This window comes from Astyanax mexicanus, chromosome 25 (assembly GCF_023375975.1).
Source record: "Astyanax mexicanus isolate ESR-SI-001 chromosome 25, AstMex3_surface, whole genome shotgun sequence".
NCBI classification, from domain to species: Eukaryota; Metazoa; Chordata; class Actinopteri; order Characiformes; family Acestrorhamphidae; genus Astyanax; species Astyanax mexicanus.
The window spans coordinates 217,501-231,505 of record NC_064432.1 but is presented as its reverse complement, the minus strand read 5'-3'; the positions used below and the strand labels follow the sequence as shown (position 1 = coordinate 231,505).

Genomic DNA, 14,005 nt, shown 5'->3' with positions numbered 1-14,005 from the left:
TATTTCCTTATTGCAAAAACGACACATGAACACTGATACAGAACGCTGGAGAAACTCCAGGCAAAAGGAGGCAAATCAGCATCATATATTGTGGAACTGTAAAGCTCTAATCTCATATTGGAAAGACATACGCAGAAATATGGAACAATTTTTTGGGTGTTTCTGCTTCTAATTTAGAATAATAAGTGGAGGTGGACTTTATAAAGGCGGATCTTTAAGAGCCAGAATCTTTGCTGATTGGCTGGTGTTCAAATGCTTATTTGCAGCAGTAACACAAATAAATTATTTTAAAAAATCATACATTGTGATTTACGGATTTTTTTTATCTTGTCTCTCACAGTGGATGTGCAGACCCCTACAGATACCATAACCACCCCTACAGATACCATAACAACCACTACAAATACCATAAAAACCCCTACAGATACCATAACAACCACTACAGATACCATAACAACCACTACAGATACCATAACAACCCCTACAGGTACCATAACAACCACTACAGATACCATAAAACCCCCTACAGATACCATAACAACCCTACAGACACCATAAAAACCCTACAGATACCATAACAACCACTACAGATACCATAACAACCCCTACAGATACCATAACAACCACTACAGATATCATAAAGACCCCTACAGATACCATAAAAACCCCTACAGATACCATAACAACCCTACAGATACCATAACATCCACTACAGATACCATAACAACCCTTACAGATGCCATAACAACCCTACAGATACCATAAAAACCCCTACAGATACCATAACAACCCTACAGATACCATAAAAAACCCTACAGATACCATAACAACCACTACAGATACCATAACAACCACTACAGATATCATAAAGACCCCTACAGATACCATAAAAACCCCTACAGATACCATAACAACCCTACAGATACCATAACATCCACTACAGATACCATAACAACCCTTACAGATGCCATAACAACCCTTACAGATACCATAACAACCCCTACAGGTACCATAACAACCACTACAGATACCATAAAAACCCCTACAGATACCATAACAACCCTACAGATACCAAAAAAACCCTACAGATACCATAACAACCACTACAGATACCATAACAACCCCTACAGATACCATAACAACCACTACAGATATCATAAAGACCCCTACAGATACCATAAAAACCCCTACAGATACCATAACAACCCTACAGATACCATAACATCCACTACAGATACCATAACAACCCTTACAGATGCCATAACAACCCTACAGATACCATAAAAACCCCTACAGATACCATAACAACCCTACAGATACCATAAAAAACCCTACAGATACCATAACAACCACTACAGATACCATAACAACCACTACAGATACCATAACAACCCCTACAGATACCATAACAACCACTACAGATACCATAACAACCACTACAGATACCATAAAGACCCCTACAGATACCATAAAAACCCCTACAGATACCATAACAACCCTACAGATACCATAACATCCACTACGGATACCATAACAACCCTTACAGATACCATAACAACCCCTACAGGTACCATAACAACCACTACAGATACCATAAAAACCCCTACAGATACCATAACAACCCTACAGATACCAAAAAAACCCTACAGATACCATAACAACCACTACGGATACCATAACATCCCCTACGGATACCATAACAACCCCTACGGATACCATCACAACCCTACGGATACTATAACAACCCTACAGATACTATAACAACCCTACAGATACCATAACAACCCCTACAGATACTATAAAAACCCTACAGATACTATAACAACCCTACAGATACCATAACATCCACTACAGATACCATAACAACCCTACAGATACCATAACAACCCTACAGATACCATAACAACCCCTACAGATACCATAACAACCCCTACAGATACTATAAAAACCCTACAGATACTATAAAAACCCCTACAGATACTATAACAACCCCTACAGATACCATAACAACCCCTACAGATACCATAACAACCCCTACAGATACCATAACAATCCTACAGATACCATAAAGACCCCTACAGATACCATAACAACCCTACAGATACCATAACAACCCCTACAGATACTATAACAACCCCTACAGATACCATAACAACCACTACAGATACTATAACAACCCCTACAGATACCATAACAACCACTACAGATACCATAACAACCCCTACAGATACTATAACAACAATATAACTATTTTAGCATATTTCACCAGTAACATCAACACAGAGTTGTTAGCTTTGTTATTGTTGTTAGCTATTAGCATTTAGCCTTGGCTATTAGCATTTAGAAGGCTTGATCACTACACTCCAGTTCAGTCACGACTGACTGTATCCTGCCTCAAAACCACGCCTGAGTATACCTGAGCACACGTGAGTATACCTGAGCACACGTGAGCACAACTACGGATGTATTTATTACAATTCAGACCAAAAACCAGGGACTTTTAAAGCTACTCACCTCCACCTGAAAGGCTCCATATACTTCCAGTGACCTCTGGTTGAAAGAGTATGTAAACAGCAGTGCTGCCCCCTGTGGTTAAACTCAGTATAGTTCAGTAACTACAGCAGTTCTGTTTAGAGAGGAAGTTTATTAAAGTTGTTCGGGTGTTTAACGTTCCTCCATCTACGTTGGGGGGGGGGGGATGGGGGATATGGTGACCGGCGGCTTCTGGCCAGAGCTGTCTGTACGAACAGACGAGCAGCGTTAGCAGAAATCCATCATATTCACACCCAGTCCAGTGGGTTGCTGTAGCACCTACATGGGTTGCTGTGGTATCGGAATGAATGAACCTACGCAGATACCACAGCAACCCATAAAGATACGCTTGTGGTGTGTCTAGACATGCAAATCCGATCTAATCACTTCAAAGAGAATAAGTTTGGTTTGTTGGTAAAATAATGCATTTTCAATTTGTTAAAATCAAAGAAACTTCAAGTGGTCTCTTATTTTTTCCAGAGCTTTTCTGTCTCTCTCTCTATAATAATAATAATAATAATAATAATAATATTATATTATATTATTATCCCTTTTGTGAGACTACAGAGGAACTCTGCACTGTTCACTGCTGAGCTGATCTCTGTCATTTTCTCACAAATATTTAATTTATAAAATAAGAGTCTAATTAATTTATAATCAAAGCTAAATCTTCCCTTATGAAGAGTAAATATATAATAGAATTAACTGCTCTCTACCTGAAGAGGACGCTCTCTCACAACACACTGCTGTAAGAAGAAGCATTTAGCATTTACACAATAAAAGTCTTCAGCATAATTTCAGTATTATTATAGATCTAACTGTTTATAACAGAGATGTTCATATTTCTGCAGATATACTGTGTTTAGGAGACATTTATAAAGAATTTACAATAGAATATTTAATAAATTCTCTATTATATTTCTATACATTTCCAAACGTTCTACATTATTCAGGTGATGAGTTGTTGTTTGTTTAATGTAAAATGTTATGCTCTTTAAGTTATGATTATTAATTATTGAATACTATTAAATATTATTTTATAAGAACTAATAATATTATTTTTAAATAACGTGTGTCTAGTAGAAGACAGTAAACATACTGTATTTGAGTTTCCTTAATCCTTAACCATCATTCACTATCAGTGAACATCAGACTAATAAAAACTGCAATTGATGCAAAATTTCTATGCTAATGTATCACTTTAACTAAATATATATATTTTTTCAAAAGTTCAATACATTTTAAGTTAAATATCAATTTTAACACACATCCCCTCACACCATTTAATTTACCCCCACTGAGGAAATGGTATCACACATTTCTCTTGAAATGCAAACTGTAAATAACAGCATCACCTTTTATCTTAAATTTAATGTGTTTTTTATTGATATATTGAGATAATCAGCCTCAACATTTCAGCTGTTAAATGAAAAAATAAAACACAGTAACACATAGTTTAGGAGAAATAAACAATAAAGCTGCAGAAAAATTACAGTTTTATAATGTAAATAAATAAATCATGTGGTGCTTCTCCCATAATTCACCACGCGAAATATAGAATTCTGGATACTATTAGCCAACAAATTCAACCCCGTCACTCCCCGTCAACTCCGTAATGCACAACTCCAATCACTCTCAACTCTGTCACACTCAACCCCGTCACACTCAACCCCGTCACACTCAACCCTGTTGATGAATCAACCCTGATGATTAAATAATAAAATAATCACTAAAATATATCATTTCAGAGACGCAGAGAACAGAGTTCACTCTGCTCTCCAGGTTTAAACAGATCATGGCCTCCCTGCGGAGCTGAACACTGAGAGAGAGAGAGGCTAATATTTCAGTGATGAGGTAACGCTAACACACACACTATACACACACTATACACACACACACACACTATACACACACACTATACACACACTATACACACACTATACACACACACACACACACAGAGTGATCTGTAATCTAATTTTACTTTTTCCTCAAACACCAGCGTTCCTCAGCAGTGCTGTAATGTTCTTCTGACAGATCAGGTACAAAGCGAGGCTATTTATTCTCACGCAGAGAACAATAACCTAAAAACTACAGCTCAGATTTACACTGTTCACCACTGAGTGAACGGCTGTGCGTGAGTTCACACGTAGCCTAACTTTAACTTTTACATCAACAATAAACAGAATAGTAAATAAAATAACATTGCTGTTCCCGTAAATGAGCTGCTGGAGCTCCTTCACAGCGTCAACCAGCAGCTCAGTTTCCTCTGCTGAGAAGAGTTTGTTGGACACGTCCAGGTAGCTGCACCATTACAATAGCAATCCACCAAAGTCAGAGCTCACCTGATCTACTCTTAAAGAGAATGATGAGAAAGAGACACTCTGATTGGTTTATTTTACGTTACGCCCAAAATTAACCACACCCATGATTAATTAAGAGAACCTCTCCACCACCATGGGCAGGACCAAAGAACTGTCCAAAAACGTCAGGGACAACGCAGACCTGTAGACCTGAAGACACAAGACTGTAATGAGCTACAAGAACATCAGAAAGAAGCTTGCTGAAAAAGAAAACCCACCTTACTGGTGTGATAATAATTCAAAAATGGAAGAAAAACACTCCATGCAGGATCTCACTTTGTGGGTTAAGGATGATTCTGCAGAAGCAGGAAGGAGCTTATTAATGATCTCAAGGGAGCTGGGAGCATAGTCACCATTAAACACCTGAATGATGCTCAGAAGAGACCAAAAATCAGCTATCAGGCGTTGTGTTAGTCGTTGTGTTTCGAAGCAGAGAAGTGCTCAAGAAAACCCCAAAAACTTCATCCCCACAGAACACTAAAGATGGGTCGTGGATGGGTCTTCCAGCATGACAATGACTCAAAATATACCACCAAGGCAATCAAAGGAGTGGCTTAAGAAGAAGCACATTAAGATGAATGATGGGAGTTGTAGTGCAGGCTGATGTTTTGTATTTTATATAATGTAGCAGGAATACAATATAAAACCACACATACATACATCAGCACATCCTACATGCTCTCGTGAGAAACACGTTTTTATTTTCAACGTGACAAAAAGTTCACGCGACTTTAATCCATCCCATAATGCTTTGAGGCGTGCTGGTGGCCGGGTCCTGTGGGAGTCACATGATCAGGCTGTGAAGACAGTGGCTGAGAGTCCCGTGAGTGATTCCCTTATTCTCAACCCCCTCAGAGAGAGAGAGAGAGAAAGAGAGAGAGAGAGAGAGAGAGAGAGAGAGAGAGGGCAAGAAGAGGGCAGAGAGAGGGAAACAGTAGAAAAAGACCAGAGAAGAGAGGATGAAATGAAATGAAAGGTGGAGAGAGAGAGATAGAGCGAGAGTGTGAAAGAGAGAAAGGTGTGAAAGATGGATGGATGGATTATCACACGTTCAAAAGAGAGAAAAACACACCCAGTGCAGCAGAAAGACTCAAAAAGCCTTAAAATACCTGAATAAAAAAAAAACAGAGCTCGACTGGATTGAGTTTATATAAAAATTACTTTTATTATTTTTCCCTCACAAATACATTCCATACAGAACCTCCCAGCAGAACACACTCAGTATCACACTAATAGCACACATTAAACACAAACACTGGGGAAATAAAATACAAATAAAATATAAAAACACATGCCACAAGCATGCACCAAAAACACCAGCTTCAGTACCGCCATCACACCTTCTGAGGACCTGTATATCTGAGGACCTGTATATCTGAGGACCTGTACATCTGAGGACCTGTACATCTGAGGACCTGTATATCTGAGGACCTGTATATCTGAGGACCTGTATATCTGAGGACCTGTATATCTGAGGACCTGTATATCTGAGGACCTGTATATCTGAGGACCTGTATTAATGTGGAACAGTATTTCTGAGGACCTGAATTTCTAAAGACCTGTATTCACAAAGACAAGTATTCTTGAATACCTTTATTTTTGAGGACCAGTATTCATGAGGACCTGTATATCTAAGGACCAGGTTTTTGTTGGACTGTACCCTTAAAGACCAGTATTTCTGAGGACCAATATTTGTAGGGACCTGTGTGTTTAAGGTCCCGTATTTATGAGGACCTGTATTAACTAGGACCGATATTTAATAGAACTGGTATTCATTAGGACCTGTGTGTTTGAGGACCTGTATTTGTGAGGACCTCTATGTCTGAGAACCATATTTATGAGGACCAGTATTTCTGGGGACCGTATTCATGAGGAAATCTTGTAATGTTTCAGTTTGTCATCCTGATGCGAGGACCACAATAGCATCAGAGAACAGAAACAGGCGTATGAAGTTATTTTTAGACTTTAGAAAAACTGGATTGGACTTTTTTCTCTTAGATCCAGAAATATCCGACACCCGTCACCCTTAAAAAGATGATTTGTCTTTTGAAAGACTAAAGAAAGACATGCTAATAAAGATGAATCACGTTCACACTCCATCAGTGTTCAGCTCTAACCTTCTAAAGTCACAGTTCTCACAGCGATAATAAAACTGTACAGTAATTTTATGATGTGAATTAATTCTGAGTGGATGTAGAATTGTGTTTAGAGAGGCGATACTGCGCTGTAAAGTTATTTAGTGTGTTTAAAGTTTTACCTCACAAACTTTTACTTTTTTGGCCCGACTCGGACAAAAACAACATACATAAATGGGTTCTAACCTTCTGATTAATTCTTAGGAGAAATTTTAATTTATTAAATTAATTTTAAAGAAAATCCTTGTGTTTCCTAAACTCCATTTTATTTCACCTCACTTTTTGCAATTTCTGTTTTTCCATTTAGATTATTAGTTCTGTTCACCTTTAAGGAAATATGCCTAATTAATATTATATTATATTATATTAGTATAATTAATATTATACTCTTTTTAATGGCTTATTTTATCTATTCTATTTGTGTTCTTATAAATTATAAAGTTTTTAATCAAAGCAGATCTGAAGAGTAATTGATTCAATGGAGTGAATACAATTCAGGTTTAAAAAAGCATCAAATAGTTTTTTATGTATTTTGTCTAATTTTTGTTTTTTTTTTGTAAATCTATTAAATACTGGACCACGGCCAAAATCATTATGTTTATAAAATCCTCTTTTATGGCCTGATTATATTTAATTATAAATAAAATCATCTATATTATTCTATTTACAACAGAATTATTATTATTAGAACTGCCATCGTGCTCAAACATATAATATTATGTCAAATTCATACTATAGATAACCGAGCACTGACTTAATATAATAATAATAATAATAATAATAATAATAATAATAATAATAATAATAATAATAATAATAATAATAATAATAATAAAGGGTTAAAATTAAAGACAATACAGTTTATTTGAAGAGTTTTCCCTCTGTTTGGTTTGGTTTCACACAGGTATAAACTTAAACTAAACGCACCAAAATGTGCACCAACACCATGTGAGCACATCGTCTCCTCTGATTGGTCAGAGATGTCTGAAAGTTAATATAAGAACACTAAAAAATTGCCACTGTGCTTTTAAACACAGTGTTTTTATTGGGTCGAGCAGCGCAGATGTGAGCAGTGAACGCTGCATAGACGGCTCTTACAGTGTGTAAACAGCATGGAGCAGCAGAGACAGTGTTTGTTCAGAGCTGTTGTAATTAATATGCGTTATCTGGCAAATATATCAGATTAAACTGTTTCTTATCAGCAGTTTAGCTCAAATAAAAGGAATATATTTGATAGCTGGGCTGATTTAAAGTCCAAATTACGTTCTCACCACAAGTGAACCACTTCAGAGTTCATTTGGGACCAGATCATGAGTGTGATTACTGTGTTCACACCTGCTCAATCGAACCGCATTAAAAGAACAAACCAACCAGAGTCCATTTTAACCAGAACAAACAGTGCTGGAGTGAAAACGCCCTTTAAAAACCTAAAAGAACAGAAAAACGAACCGGAAAAAGTGGGGAATAAAGTAAATTATGACTTTTAACTAAAAACCGTCACTCTTTACAACATCCAACAGCGTTATATCATCAGTACAAAGCATTATAAGGCCAGTAACAAACAGCTTTGATTAATCAGATAAACCAGATAAAAATCTGTAGCATGCAGTTTATATCTGAAAAACGTTGGATTAGGTTGAATTATGATTCTCTGCTGTTCTGCATCATTCCTTTCCTCAAGAGTTTACAACGTTCTCATATTTAAAACGTTATGAGAGACAGAGTTTCCCAGCCCAGGCTCCGCCCACAATCGGATTATTTTATAGCGAGTGTTCGTTTCGAGGCAGAGCGCTGATAAAAACAACATTAAACTGTAGCTCACAATACCTGCACTGTTATTATTAGTAGTAATTTTATATATATTTCTCAATTTTAACTCATTTATTGCACAATTTGCAAGGCCAATTACCCTATTTACTCATTAGGACAGAGTAAAGATACATGTCAGACTCCGCCTCTTTTCCAACTGCAGCCAATCAATGCAGCATCACTAGGCAGCATCACAGTGAGCTCGGAGGAAAGCGCCGGATCCCAAGATCTGATACATCAGCTAACAAATGCCTGTACCAACCTACTGTACTCTCTCTCTCTCAGACTCCAGCTGCTGATGTCATAGGGTGTGTTAATCTATTATTAATACATTAAAAATAAACCTGAATAAGAATAGGTATTGTAAAACTACTAAACTGAAGTAAAATTTTACGAGCGTTCCATAAAACTCGTCCAAAGATCGTATATATAAAATAACGCGCTAGTGGGCGGAGCCTGGGCAGCGTAATCGGGCGAAGCGCCCTAACAGCAGAATAGAGAACACATTCAAAGTCATTATACTGAAATTCTTGCACACGTAACGGACGACATCAGCAAACACACGGCACTAAAACATTCACCTGATTACAAAAATACTTCTGTATTTTCTTCAAAATATCTAAAAATGTATGAGTCATCATTTCATCATTTCAGAGTCATGCGTCAACTTGATCAGAATTTTAGAGATATTATAAATCTTATCAACGTTTTCGAATAGCAACAACGACAATAGTAACAATAATAATGATAATAATATTGATAATAAAGATAACGTGATTAATACACAACCAAAACATTTCAGTGAAAGGAGTCCCGTCTTTTATCTGCTTTACTAAACATTTTACTGATTTACTAAACATTAATATCATCCATCCTCTGCTCTCAGCGCTCGACTTTAACAGCAGCTGATGCTGAGAGTTTAGATGCTAACAGAACACTGTGCTCAGCTACGCTAAACAGAGCAGTTCAGAAATGAAAATAATCATGGATTAGTCTGAGAAATCTGCAAACGCAGGAAATAAATCTGTATTAAAACTGGATTTAAACTACATTCCTTTACATACAAAACAATCATTATATGGAAGGAAATGAATGATGAGTCTTAATGAGAACTAATGGAAGACTCTCTATATCCATATTAATGTTGAGCATAAACGTTTTTCTTAGCTTTTGGCTACACGGATTGGTTTGATTTGGGTTTAATTTTGGGTTTGGGATTGGTTTGTATTGGTTGTGTTTGGGCTTTGATTTGGTTTGGGATTGATTTAGACTTGGTTGGGGTTTGGGATTGGTTTGATTTTGTAGGGTTTTGTTTAGGCTTGAGTTTGGTTTGATTTGGTTGGGTTTTTGTTTGATTTCATTGGGTTTTGTTTGGTGTGTGTTTGATTTAGGTTTGGTAACTGTTTTAATTTGGTTGGGTTTTGGGATTGGTTTGATTTGGTTGGTTTTGGATCTGTTTTAAATGGGTTCGGTATGGTTTGGGTTTGAGCTGGTACATATATAAATATTGTATTATACATAGTGCTACATGAAGTTCTAATTCATGACATGTACACTAGATGTTTTTCTCAGGGTTTTTGGGGTTTATTTGCTGTAAAATAAGAGCGCTGTGGGCGGAGGATGAATAAGTATATTTTTCACGCTCAGAACTGAGTAAGGTAAGTATTATTTTCACAGTAGATTCCGATAAATCTACAGTATTATGTAATATTAATATCTGAATGATAAGGACGGAGTTTAAGGGGTTAATAAATCTGCTGTGATTTGATTGGACGGCTGATTATCAGACGCTGTGTGCTGAACTCCCCTGATTGAAATGTTATTGGTGTAACAGTAGAAAAGAGAGCAGGGCGGAGGTGTAGGGGGCGGGGCTGTGTGATGGAGGCTGAGGTGGTCTTGATTTGCCCTGTAGCCCAGGGGGGCGTGGTCTTAACCTGAGGAAGAAGAGAAAGAAATGCACATTTCAATTTCAATTTTATTCAAGGTATAATCATCCAATAATTATATTTTCATTCTGAAAGATGAAATAATATCACAACATTGTTTTAACTTGTTACATTTCAACATTTAATAAACTAAACAGCAGCAGATCTTCTGAATGTATCTACACTGATGGGCGTGGTGTTCTGGAAATGAGGTGTGTTCAGGTACATTTCTGGAGTTTTATCTTGTTTATCTTGGTAACAGAAAACACAGGAGCTCCACTGACTGAATACAACCTAGACAGACGCCAACAGTCAGACGTTCATCGCTATCTCGGTAACACAGGCGCTGTGCCGAGCCGAGCTGCTGTTTAAACCAGATTAGCAATAAGCATGAAGAGCAAATCCTCACCTGTGGTCCATGACTGAAGAAGGTGAGTCTGGAGACCCCTGGTTTGGACTCGTGGAGGGAGAGATAGGAAGTAAGGAGAAAAAGAAAGAGAGAGAGAGAGAAAAGAGAGATAGTAGTAAGGGTGTACAGGAGGAGGGGGGGGGGTAGATGGGGCAGTTCGATCAAGGCCATCCGTGGCCACCATCACACATAATGAACCTAAAAACAGAGAATTAAACACTTATTTAATCTCTTTATTCAGACTGTAACTACAGCCCCCAACATCCATCACAAGCTCCGCCCACAGCTCCCACAACCCCGCCGTGACCCTGAACACAGCTCCCAACCTCCAGATCAAAATAGAAACCCCTCCGCTGCGTGTTATTGGCTGTTTGGTTCCCATGGAGGAGGGAATTTCCTGTTGGTCTCCAGGGTCATCCAGGCCTGATCTCACACTGCAGGAGCTCCACACAGATGTGCTGACAGAAATAGCTCTAGGGTCCTAATCAGGAGAGATCTACTCTTTACAGGCCTTCAGAAATATCCTTACATTCATTTTTACAGAGATTCAACCTTTTTCCCCAACTTCTCTTTCCTCACATGGTTTTGCCTCAAAAATATCGCCCCCACAGGGCCACAGTGGTACTGCTAGTTCTGTAAAATCCAAATAAAATCTACCCAAAATATATGAATTGTCTGAAATATTATAAAACATCAACCATGTTTCAGGTGCAGCTTCTTCCACATGTTTGCTCTTGTGTTCTTCTCACCACTTTTTCATAAAGGCCAGATTTGTGGAGTGAATGAATTGTTATAATAATGGATCTCTGCAGCTCCTCCAGAGTGACCATGGGCCTCTCGGCTGATTCTGTGATCAGCGCTCTGCAGTTGTGTTTTACTCCTTCCATATTTGGACAGAACAGAGCTGCTTGTGATGATCAAATCCTGGGATACATTTTTATAACCCAACCCTGCTTTAAACTTCTTCTCCTTCTTGCTCTTCATGATGCTGTTTGTTCACTAATAAACCACTGAGATCTACACAGAACAGCTGTATTTATACTGAGATTAAATTACACACCGCTGGATTAACTCTATTAACTCATTAAATTAAGACTAATGAAGGCGATTGATTACACTGGATTGTATTTAGGGGTTTTAGAGTTGAATACTTTTGCACATCACACCTTTTTTAGATTTTTATTTGATTAAAATGATGAAAACCATGCATCAAGTTTTATTCTACTTCACAATGATGAGCTGCTTTGTGTTGGTCTGTCACTTAAAATCTCAATAAAATATATTTAGGTTTGTGGTTGTGAGGAGACAAATGTGATTAAGACTTTTGCAAAGCACTGTATTAGTATATGTTGGTAGTGAGGGTTACACTGTTTTAAATGCACATTTTTGTGCTAATTTTAAGCAGTGTGTTTTAATGTGTAATGGTTTTTCTCCATTAATTTTCACATGATCTGATGATCTGCAGACGGCTGGATATGATATGAGTTTTATTGATGATGCAGTCAGACGCTCGATATCGTCTCTCTGTGAAGCTGCATCGTGGAGGAACCCTGCGGCTCGGTTCACTGGATAAATAGACATGAACTGTTCTGACCATCATCTAGTCTTCTATATTCACATGTTATTCATATGTTGAATATATATATATATATATATATATATATATATATATATATATTAAACTGGTAACACTTTCTATGAATGTCATCTTTATAAGACTTTATAAACATACTCATAGCACATTGTAATGCATTCATAAGGCATATATATACATATTTATAAAAAAGTATATCCCATCATAGCCATGTTTATTATGCATCATAAACTGTGATTATAATGCATCATTAATAGCTGTGTTTATAACATGTTATAGGACAATACCAAGAAACTTCACACAGACCCAGCTTGCAGCAGAATTATGCAGTATGACTAAAAAGCTTCCAACTTATAAACACACCCTCAGTTATACTTGTCTTGAATATAATATTAGTTATAGTCACTTATAATGTATTATAACAGGTCTTGTGCGCTTCAAGTAAAGTGCCAGACTTTAATTGTGGGACTAAATTGTTAACGATATATATACACTATTTTAACATCCATATTATAACACAGCTTATAATGTATTATGATCACAAGTCATAATGCTTAATAAACATGGCTTATAATGGGTTATGCATTTTTACAAATATTTATAGCCATGTTTATAATGCCTTATGCATGCATTATAATAAGTTATGAATGTGGTTATAGAGTCTAATAGAGATGACATTCATAGAAAGTGTTAACACTGAACTTATTAACAGTGGTGTAAAAATGCACGTGAGAATAAGTACATCTTTACTGAACACAGTAACTGAACACAGTAAGCCTGAGTTAATGGAGGCGTTTACAGCAGGTCTGAGATCAGTCTCATCCAGCACAGCTAATCGAGTGACCTGAACCAATCAGATCCTCAATAATCTCAGACGTGATGGAGATACCTGCAATAACACGCCGCACTCATATTAATCAGCATGGTCTCTCTCAGGTACTGTAGATCTGTACGTATGAAGAATGCTGACCTCCATATCTCCATATCTCAGGCCTGAGTCAGATCCTTTAAGCCCTGCTACACCCGTCTCCATGTCTCCCTACAGTAGCCTGATTCATCCAACAGCTGCACCATAATCCCTATTAGACCTGCCGCCACTGCCTGGCACCCGCCACTGTTAGCGACCTTAGCTTAGCCTCATTTCTACACGCCTGACTCTGATCTTTACCCAACAATCACACACTGCTGTTTCACACTGATCCCAGAGCAGCTAAACGTGAAGAATAATATAACTTACA

The 14,005-nt window shown here is 37.4% G+C and overlaps 2 protein-coding genes across 32 annotated transcripts in view; one reads left to right on the top strand and one right to left on the bottom strand.

Annotated features, from left to right (window-relative positions):
• The window catches only part of apbb2b (amyloid beta (A4) precursor protein-binding, family B, member 2b), a 283,469-nt gene that overhangs the window by 101,112 nt on the left and 168,352 nt on the right, over positions 1–14,005 (top strand). Inside the window, exon 1 of one of the 8 annotated variants that reach the window (XM_049472296.1) lies at positions 10,956–10,976. The exons of the other annotated variants lie outside the window; for them this stretch is intronic. The gene's annotated coding sequence lies outside the window, so the exon portion shown is untranslated. Of the gene's footprint in view, positions 1–10,955; positions 10,977–14,005 lie in introns of those variants that run through there. 8 annotated transcript variants of the gene reach the window in all.
• rbpms (RNA binding protein, mRNA processing factor) overlaps positions 6,036–14,005 on the bottom strand; it is a 31,023-nt gene continuing 23,053 nt past the window's right edge. The window contains exons 8-12 of one of the 24 annotated variants that reach the window (XM_049472349.1): positions 11,174–11,371; positions 6,710–10,773; positions 6,630–6,677; positions 6,375–6,390; positions 6,036–6,278 (exon numbers count right to left, since the gene is read on the bottom strand). The gene's annotated coding sequence lies outside the window, so the exon portion shown is untranslated. Of the gene's footprint in view, positions 10,774–11,173; positions 11,372–14,005 lie in introns of all 24 variants that reach the window. The other 23 variants (XM_049472348.1, XM_049472344.1, XM_049472345.1 and 20 more) reach the window with 23 other exon arrangements.